Source organism: Branchiostoma floridae, chromosome 12 (assembly GCF_000003815.2).
Source record: "Branchiostoma floridae strain S238N-H82 chromosome 12, Bfl_VNyyK, whole genome shotgun sequence".
Lineage (NCBI taxonomy): Eukaryota > Metazoa > Chordata > Leptocardii > Amphioxiformes > Branchiostomatidae > Branchiostoma > Branchiostoma floridae.
In genome coordinates this window covers 14,387,709-14,398,247 of record NC_049990.1, presented here as the reverse complement: position 1 = coordinate 14,398,247, position 10,539 = coordinate 14,387,709, and positions in this window count along the sequence as shown.

Sequence of the window (10,539 nt, the reverse complement as noted above, 5' to 3'; positions counted from 1 at the left end):
TATACTTTACTACTATAGTTTACTATACCATACTATACTATTATCTACTATTGATTATGTTTGGAGGCCACATTCTATGTTGAAGAAAAACATAAAAGACTCACATCAGATTTCTTATTTGTACTAACTTTTGTCGACGTCCTATCTGCCAAGCTATTTTTCTTTTATATTTTAGTTTGTTTGTATTGTACATATTGTTTCCATTATACGGCTCTAACCTCTGAACAACCCCGTACATAAACTGCGATGTAGCATATCAATTCATTTCTACAAAACCTTTATATTGTGATTTGCACCCTTCCTGCCATGTACACTCACTAAAATGGTTTCATTCTGCAAAAAATGTATTATACCACATAGATGTTATTGTAGATCTTCTTTCATCTTTATCAAAACAAACAAACGAAACTGTTCATGTCGTATCATTACTCTGCCATTTCTATTTCCCTCGTTGTTGTATCTTATTAACACATGGAAGTTCCTCTACTATGTACATTACAGGGTGCACATATCGCGGGGTGACACTTGTATTCCTCAAAGTTGCCCTTCTGGCGTCATTGATCTTTAGTGGAATCATTGCTGGCTTATACTTCAACACCAGCGCCCAGGATACTGAAAAGGTAAGGATATAATATATTATGGTGCTAGTTTTTCTATGTATCACCTTTAACTACTAGACGTCTTGCAATCAAAAACTATTGTACGCGTATTTGAGAAATGGTACAAACAGTTGGTACAAACATACGTATCATTAAGCACCTAAATATTCCGAATGCTATTTTTTGCATTAAGTAAGTATTAACTAATAGTATACACTAACACAACACATGTCGTATGCATGATATATTACTCACCGTATTGACTTAATAGTGTACAATTTACAGCCTTCGCCAGCTATGGACACCAGGTTAAATCTCACCACCACATCAGCAAAAATGTCCAGCCACCAAACGACAACACCATTTGACACGACTGAAACGGAATCAGCGTCATCCACCCACAAAGGTATGGTGTCTTTATTGAGCAGAGCCTAAAAGTCATTGTTTATTTTTTGCAATATGCTTTTTTAGATTTCAATACACATGTATTATACCAGATGTATGTTTGTAAACTTATGATATTCGCTACAAAACATGGAGAAGACACTATAGATATTGTAGGCTTCTACCCTTTCTGCAACTTTTTGGGAACTAATTAAAATTAATTTGTGTCGTGAAAAAGCATTGCTAAGCTGATTTTAAGATTAATTTTTGATAGTTAATTCTAACATCCATTTAACATTTCATTTACTCCTTAGCAGATATGTACGGCGAAATATTGAGACTGTTTAGATGGGAGAACGCCTCCTGCGGAAATGAATCATATCATGACCAATTTACGGGTAACTTCGGAGTGGCGGTATCTCCTAACAATTTAATATTCGTGACGGAAAGATTCAACAGGCAAGTAAAAGAATTTGGCTTTAATGGTGAATGTCGCAGGGTCTTTCCAACAGTACTACCAGGTGGAAGTAACAATAAGATAATGTTTCCTGTCGATGTTGCGTTGGATAGGCAAAGTCATTTGTGGGTCGTGGGCAGACTTTGTGGGTACATACACGTGGTAAAGTACAGTCAGAATGGCCGGCCGATCACTTCATTTAACACCTCATCTTCTCCTTCGCTCCCAACCATTGCTGTGGACTTGTTGAATAACAACATCCTTCTGTCTGCACATCCTACAAAAGTTTATGTCTTCTCGCAAGACGGTTCGCTGAACAAGACATTTGGCTTGTTCTCCAAAAACGATTCTTACATCCGTCACATCGCATCAGACATTGATACAGGAAATGTCCTTGTTACGGACCCTCCTAGTCACATTGTCCATGTCTACAATCGTGACGGTCGTCTGCTTTTCCGGTTTGGAAGCTATGGAAGAGAAATTGGTCAACTAAATTATCCCTTAGATGTTTTAACGGACAGAAGGGGTAATTTTTTTGTGGCAAACTTTGGCAACAATCGTGTAGACATGTTTACAAGTCGTGGGGAGTTCGTCCGTACCATCGTGAACATTACCACACCCCTGGGTATATCTGCCGGACCTGGAACCAGGAAATCAGGACAGTTAGTGGTAACGAACGGGAGGTCCTCAAAAATATTTAGTCGCTACCCTTGCAGGGCTCGAAATACCACATGCATATGCAAGTTTGTGCATGTAAAATTGGTGTGGTGCAAGTAAGTTTGGACCAAACTTGCACCAGTGCAAGTTACTTTTATCCACTAATACCTGACTTTAGAAAAAGCTTACACACACCAAGAATATTGTCTGCCATTGAAAGGTAAAAGAAAACAACACTGAATAAAAAAAATAGCCTAAATTTGTTATTTCTAAACTTGGTTAGACATCCAGGTAAACAAAATTTGAAGACAATTCCATCTCTATAATGCTAATAATTCCTATGGTGTTGTCTTACCTTGATTTGCATAGGAGTAAATACATTTTGCATACAATTTAGTGACTTTGATATGATCAACTGGATTTTCCAGTTATATGTGTTTGTATTGAGTTGTTCTAGCGATGGTTAAGAATAGTGATGGAAGTCACTCGAAGAGTCCAGAAGAAATCTATTGATCTTATCAAGTTGTAGACATTGAATTGTCTTAAATTAAGCCTAAATTCACATTTGTTGTACAATTTGAAATCCAAAATAAAATACGCTTTGGAAAACAAATATCCAAACATGTGGTCTTTATGTATCCCCATATATTTGCAAATTTTCAGAAGAAGAATAAAGGGTTAACAGTTCACTATTTTGGGTTGTGCAAGTAAGTTTCTTTTGGTGCAAGTTACCTTTGGCTTAACTTGCACTGGTGCAAGTTGACTGAAAAGTGTATTTCGAGCCCTGCCTTGGAAGGTTGAGGGGCCTTCTTTCTCATTAACATAGCCTTGAAAAATATCATTCATTTTACGCGAAGGTTAACATTATCACAGGGAAACTTCTAATGAGCAAAATTAGCACCGATGATCATGTATTATCTAATTTTTTTTCAAAAGTAAGAAACTCTAATAAAGTATAGAGAGATAAGAAGAAGGTGGCTGGCCTCCTCTGGCAGGTGATAATCCTTGGCCAGCTTTGATCTAGTGCCATCGGAAATCGACCAAAATCTAGGACAGTGGACCATATGACCTCATCAAGAAGAACTAGTTTACTATAATGGTGCCTTAGTATTTGTAAATACTTTTTCGTCAAAAAACGTTGAAATGAAATTTTTTAGTTTATTTCCATTATCTTTAGTGATAATTTAATAATAGCGCAATATCTGTTAAAATCGTATATTATGTCTGTATCATTTCTCTTGTGTTCATATGATGAGGTACAGGAGTTAGAATGGAAGGGCCCCGTCCCAGATTGACCAAAAGTGCCCGGTCTGAATAAGGTTAAGCTGAAAATCTAAATACGTCGAATGGCTGGAATTTGTAATTTAAAATCAAACCAAATCTACGAATATTGACTGGCATTTACTGAAAAAATACTGAAAACAACGAAAAAAAAGCATTGTCATAAGATGTACAAAATAACATTTAATGCTACACCTTTCATGAGCATGAACACATTTTTTTTCAAATTTTATTAAACAAATCTATGGTAGAAGCAGTTTAGATGCTACTTTATACAACATTAGCAATATATCACTTTTAAAGGAACTTTTAGAAGAGGCAGTAATTACTTAAATATAACCACTACTAGTAGTAATAAATTAATAAGCAGTAGTTATCTACAGGTCCTGTTTGTAGCCACATGCCTAAATTAGACTCATCGGTAATTTTTTCGCACATTATCTTCTTTTTTTTACAATTTATTACCTTCGTACTTCGTACAAAGGCTACTGAATATGTGAACCGATTCATAGTATTAACTTTAGAATCTGTTTATCCTTGTTATAATAGGAGCAATGTTTTATAACGCCTTAAAACATTAACACCTTACATCAATCCGGTGACTTTCTTTAAAATGTATTTTGCTATGTTTTGTACTGATACAAAATCAGTACTATTTATGTTGGCAAGAAAAAAAAAACATTGAGACATTACATATTTAATTAATTTCAGTTTCACTTAAAACAAAAATCCATTATTGAAATAGCTAAACTGTAATATCCAATACAAAAATTGGACAGCCATCCATGAACAGGGACGGCGGGCACCATAGACTTGCTGCAACCTACGATCCACTGCTTACTAAGTCACGTGTTCTATCTACATAACGTGACGTCACGACAGCATTGGATTGTCAGTCGAACTGGTGCTTGTCAGTCACATAATTTGCTGAGTCCATTTTTTTGTGTTGGATATTACAGTCTAACTATTTCAATAATGACTTCTACCAACACAGATGGACTTTCAAGTTATCATAAAAAATCCAGCTTGTCCTTATGATTTACCTAGTTTTCCATACAACAAAACATGATATGAATCAATGTACATGAAGAATATATGTGAATATAATGTACATTTTATGATTTGATGTAAATAAATTTATGTTATTGTGATGGCATTATTTGTGTGAATCTAAGATAGCGATCAACATGCTAAGATTATACATAGTCATACATAGTCAGGTTATTGTCCCTCCACCCCATTCTATCATTATTATCATGAAGGTTTGTTAATCATGGGGCATGGTTAGCGAATACGTTCGGTTGATCAATGTCTTCCCATGGACTGAGGCCGTGTGATTAGCGAAGAGTTCGCGCTGGTAATCAGGAGTCGGGGTCAACAACCCGTGATGCTGACCCAACATGGCGGCGCCCACAGATCGGACAGAAGGTGTGTGGCGGCCGGTGATATGAGCCTGGAAACTCCTTTCCAAGCATATTCATTCCACGTAACACGTTCAACAGGTAGGTCTTATAATCCTGGCTCCGGTTTTCTCTTTGATAACCAACAATGAAGTATGGAAAAATCCGATGGTTTGAAAACCCGAAGCCATATTGTTGTACGGGGAAAAATCATTTTTTGTAAGCCCTGAGCGGTTTTTCATATGACGTTGTAGTCACTATATACCCAACTTACCTTGTCCACTACTACTACTAGTATCTTAGGTGGTAAAACTAGTCTGCGAATAGTGACACAACCGGGTTCCTAGCCTGGTAACTATGCCATCGGGAGCTCGTCGCTATCTCTACGGGGCTGAGAGAGTGGCCCGTAAGCCCAGTTCACCAGCGCACGCCAGGGAACTTTTACGGGGTTAGGTTATTTATATTATTATATTACAACGAAAAACCCCAGGTAAACCCCTTTGGTAACGAAGTCTCATAGGACATCTAATCAGAAGCAGGCCGACTGGGCCGTCAAACACCCCTTATATTATAATTATAACGAAGCCGACCAGAGAATGGTGACCTGACCTGTTACTGGAAGCATTATATTGTAACTTAATTGTAAGTTATAAATTAAGTTTAGAGAGTTCCTCAGGCCAGGTATGAATGGCTGGATAAAGGGATATAAGCAATTGAGATACAAACAATTTCTATAGTTCATGTAACTGTGAGATTCAAACGCCATTAACTAACCGGTCCAATGGGTCCAAACCTTTTGGCCTAGCGGTTATTGTGCTTGGTTCGTTAGTTGGTCAGCCTGGGTTCATTATTCCTGCAGTGAGCCAGGAGACTGTTTCTACTCGCATCATCACGTGATGGTGTGTCCTAGTGCAAAATAAATTTTGGATAACAAATAATGTCTTCTTCCTTTGAGTGCCATACCTGATTAGGTTGAGGGCTCAGGCATTGGGGTGAGGGTGGGGTAATTTTCTAGGTGTACAGTGTAGATGCAGGTGGTTTGTGGGGGCTGGTTGGTGGCTAGTGGCTTTTGGCTCCTCAGTGGGCAGGCCGGGCTCCACTCCCTGACCGCCACTCTGCTGTGTGGTAGCAAGAACCCGTAGCCTTTGGTTGAAGTAAATTACTGGTATGGAGGGCATTCTTATATGCCTCCCAGTTTTTGGCTCGGGCTATATATTCCGGGAGGGCATTCCAATCGCGTGATGTTTGATGTAAAAAGAATATCGGTGGTAATCAGTTCTTGATGAAGGCATTCAAAAGGCCAGGCTGTTATCTGTGTTCAACCTAAAGCATCTAATTACATTACACAAAAGAGTTGACTGTCTTACTGTTTCTTTAAGTAGCTCACTAAGGGTGGGTACTGGTTTTTCTTAATGTTAATGGACCGGTCCAGAAAAAAACGAACCTTAAAAAAATTGGTGGACCGGTTGTTGGACCTATTGGAAAATGAACAGGCATTCACACGTTTTGGGGCCTACTGGTCAATGAAAATAACAAGAGCGAAGTAGAGTAGAGCCTATAGTCAGTTTTACAGTAAGTCGTACAGAGGCAGTTAGCCTTGTAGGATTTTAAAAAGCCAGTGGTAATCAAACACTCCACAAAACAGATTTCTTTGTAGCGAAATGAACCGTTGTTTTGAGTATTGTCCATTCACAAGTTTCGACATACTCAGGTCCAGGTCCAGGTTCAGGTCCGGACCAGGACCTGATCCTCTGGACCTGAACCGGACCTCGGTACCCACCCCTATAGCTCACTATATAGCTAATATTGCCTTGTGGAAACCAGTCAATATATCAAAAGCTAACTTTGTTTGAGATTAGGAAGGCTAACCTAGGATGATGCAGTGAACATCACAGGACATCTTTTGATTGTGGTGTTATATATATATATATATATATATATATATATATTATATACTTGCATCATTGAGTTTATAACCTCCTCGCTTGCATATACGATACAGGAAGCAAAATATGCCCTCCTAGATTCAATAAGTGATGAAATCATGAAACACAGATGTGCTACTTGCATAATATTGATGTTTAAACTTTAATTGTATTGTCTGCTTAATCCTTGAGCAAATCTGTGACTGTTATTATGATAGTTTACTTCAAATGCTAAGTTTGTTGAAATGATAATTGATAGTAATCCTGTTCTCACTTAAACAATATACAAAATGCTGTTGCCAGGATTTATGACTCGATATGGAGACAGTTATAGGCAACACCAAGTTGCTTTCTTCATTTTCCACATCACCTATTGTGTTTTATGATTCACCACATCTCTATTATTGATGTCTTGGAATTTATAGCCATGGGAAAAAAAGGCCACTGATATGAAGTATTGAGATATCAGCCAAAAATGTGACTTTACCTGCCAAACTATTAGAACTTCTGTTTTAGACTAGATTTGTGATACTTTTATAAGTAAATATATATATACTTATAAAGTAATTATAAATATATAATATATATATATATATATATATATATATATATATATATATATATATATATATATATACACTCAGCACAAAAAGTTTGGAATACCAACTTCGGTTGATCATATTTATGTTGTTTCTGCATCAATTTCAATATATTATATATCTATAGAAAGCTTGCATGATTTTCTTTCCAATGGTATCAAACTCATTATCATTGTTAACTCATGGAACATACACTAGGCCTGCTAACGTGAGTGGGTCACGAAAAAAAAGTGCCCAAATTCCTCCGTTTCTGTTCAAAACTGTATCGTCCGGTTCAACCGTTGTTATGGCCGCGACAATGATTCAATCAATCCTTTTATCCCCTAACGTTTGGTATACAGAACATCCAAGTTTCTTTTTAGCATATCTAAGTAGAGTATTTTATGAGTGTAAATTCATGGAACGAGGACTAGGCCCGCTTACGCACAGGGGGTCCTAAAGATAAAGTGCCAAAATTACCCTACTAAAGTCAATCACTACATTCTGCTCATTTTCTTCCGTCAGTATTGACTTTTGAATGAAGGCAAGTTGAATAAACAGGACATGTCAATCAAAGCTACTATTACTCTTTATTCAAGCAAAAAATCTGAACCATGGCAAGAGGTGATCAATCGAGTGCTAGCCATAAGCCGTAGGAAGGCTATTCCACCCTAAGTCTGTGCTCCAGCATCCAATGGTCCTTGCTCTGTGTGGACTGGTGTTGTAATCTAGAAGAATGGCATTTGGTCCAACATTGAAGCGGTAGAATGTTGCTACTGGATGGAGGATGGTGTCCCTATATGTCACCACATTAATTTGCCTGGAATGATGACGAGTCTTGTTTACCCTATGGTGGTTATACCGCCCCACACCACGACGCTGACTCCACCACCAAATGCCGAAAGTTACTCTTGCCGCATCCACGCTTTAATTCTGCCATCCAAGTATCGAAAGGGCAGATGAACTCTACTCAAGTGTACTAAAACCTTGCATGTTCCGTATACAAAATGTGAGGTGAAAAGAGGATTGATTGAACCAGTGACACACGCGCCAATAACAACAGGACAATGCAGTGTTGAACAGATCAGAAGTAGGGGAATTTGGGCACTTTTCTTTCGTGACCCACTCACGTAAGCAGGCCTTGTGCTCGTTTTATGTGTTTACAATCATAATAAGTTTGATACCATAGGAAAGAAAACCACATAAGCTTTCTATTGATATATAATACATTGAAATTGATGCATAAATAACGGAAATATGATATACCAAAGTTGATATTCCAAACTTTTTGTGCCGAGTGTATATATATATATACTTATAAAGTAATTATATATATATATATATATATATATATATCATACATTTACTTATAAAAAGTATCACAAATCTAGTCTAAAACAGAAGTTCTAATAGTTTGGCAGGTAAAGCCAGATTGGCTGAGGCCCTGGCAGATGATGTCACTCAGATGGCACCAAGGAGGTTTTTTTTTTACCTCCTTGGCTCACTCATTGCTTTTGTACACTGTGTAAGGTGGTTTCTGCCTGTCACCAAAATCAGGCAATTTCAAACCTAAAATCGCTATATAATGAGAACAAGCCAGAAACTCCATTGGAGGTATGCTTATTGTCTAACTCAGTTGTGATATTCATGTCAGTTCCCCATGCCCAAACCCTTGAAACTCCCTGGGAGTATACAAAGAAGTCGCACCAGCGTCTCCTTGTAACCGCCATCTGCATCTGCACTTGGAAGTAGTATGTGTGGTTCAGTTTCAGTTCTGTCTTCCCAGTTTCAGACAGCTGGAGGATGTTGGTGTTGCTTTCACAGGGCTGCTCCATAGCTGGTGTTCGCGGACACTTTTAAAAGCCCTTCCCCATAGCAGGTAAACTGCAACAGTCCATCAGGGGTAGCACTTAAGAACGCTTTCTATGGGTGTGCAAGCAGACCACGCTCTGTAACCCGCAAGTTCTTGTTTCAAGCCTATGACTCGGAAGTAATCTTTCAATGATTTGTCCAGTGCTTTAGTTCTTGTGTATGTCCTTTCACATTTTCATCTATTACGGAACGAAAATGAAATGAAAAAAAAAATCACTTACGGACACATTTTGAGTCAACCTTACCGGAAGAAGAAACGTTGGAAAATTTTAAGAATAGCAGTTACTTCGCACTAGATATTTTCAGCAAAACTCAAACACACGTCTTAACACCATACTAGACTTCAGAAACTTAACTGACAGTTCTAGAATCCTATTTAGAACGAGAGGTCGTACCTGTCATGTTGGAATACCTCTCTCTGTTGGCGACGCTCACAAACGCTACACTTCACACGCTTGATGCAACGCCTTTTTTTGGCAAGTTGTCCCCCAAATTGTCGAATTTTACCTGTCATGCAATTTGCGCACGTAATTGCAATTAGGCTTATAAATAAATAGTTCTGCACAGAGTTCAATTATAAGACTCAGTTCAATCAGTCCTCGTCTCACCATTCCCTTGGTGGCTCTTCATCTGGGATACAGGTGTATAAGTGGTCATCTTTTGTCTTCGGACGCACAGGTCTTATTTTTTACCGAGTTGCGCCTTACCCCGCCATCTCACAATTTTATATGTGCCGAGTTCGAACTTCTCGTCGTATGCTTGAAATAGCCGGTTTTTTTTTTTTTGCTCCTTTTTTCATTAGCAATTTCCATTTTGTATGCGTGGTTGTAACGTTACCTTTTGTCTATGTTTTGAAGAACGGATACTGTTGGTGACCCTGGCGACAGTGGAATCTCAACAGCCTCTCGTTTCAGGTGGATCAATATCACGGGGGACAATCTACGTCATAGGTTGCAAAGACGTTTTCGACACTCCGGAGGGACAATTTCGATAGTCCCGGAGATCGATTCGACGGTTGCAAAGGCAAATTCGACAGTTACACAGAAAAATTCGACGGTTACACAGACAAATTCGACGGTTAAACATACAAATTTGACGGTTACACAGACAAATTCGACGGTTACACAGAAAAATTCGACGGTTATACGGAAAAATTCGACGGTTACACAGACAAATTCGGCAATGCGGAGGCAAATTCGACGGTCGGGGAGAAAACTCCGGTACTGAAGGGCCGTCCAGTGAGCGTTTTGGGTACCAGAGGCGAGGTAGGTCGTCCACAATTTCTTCTTCTAACGTCATCTAAGGGAGGTTTTGTGTAACCTAGCCTAGCCTATCAGGTGACAGAGTATCTCTCATCATCGGAGCCAAAGTATCATCTTTTCATAT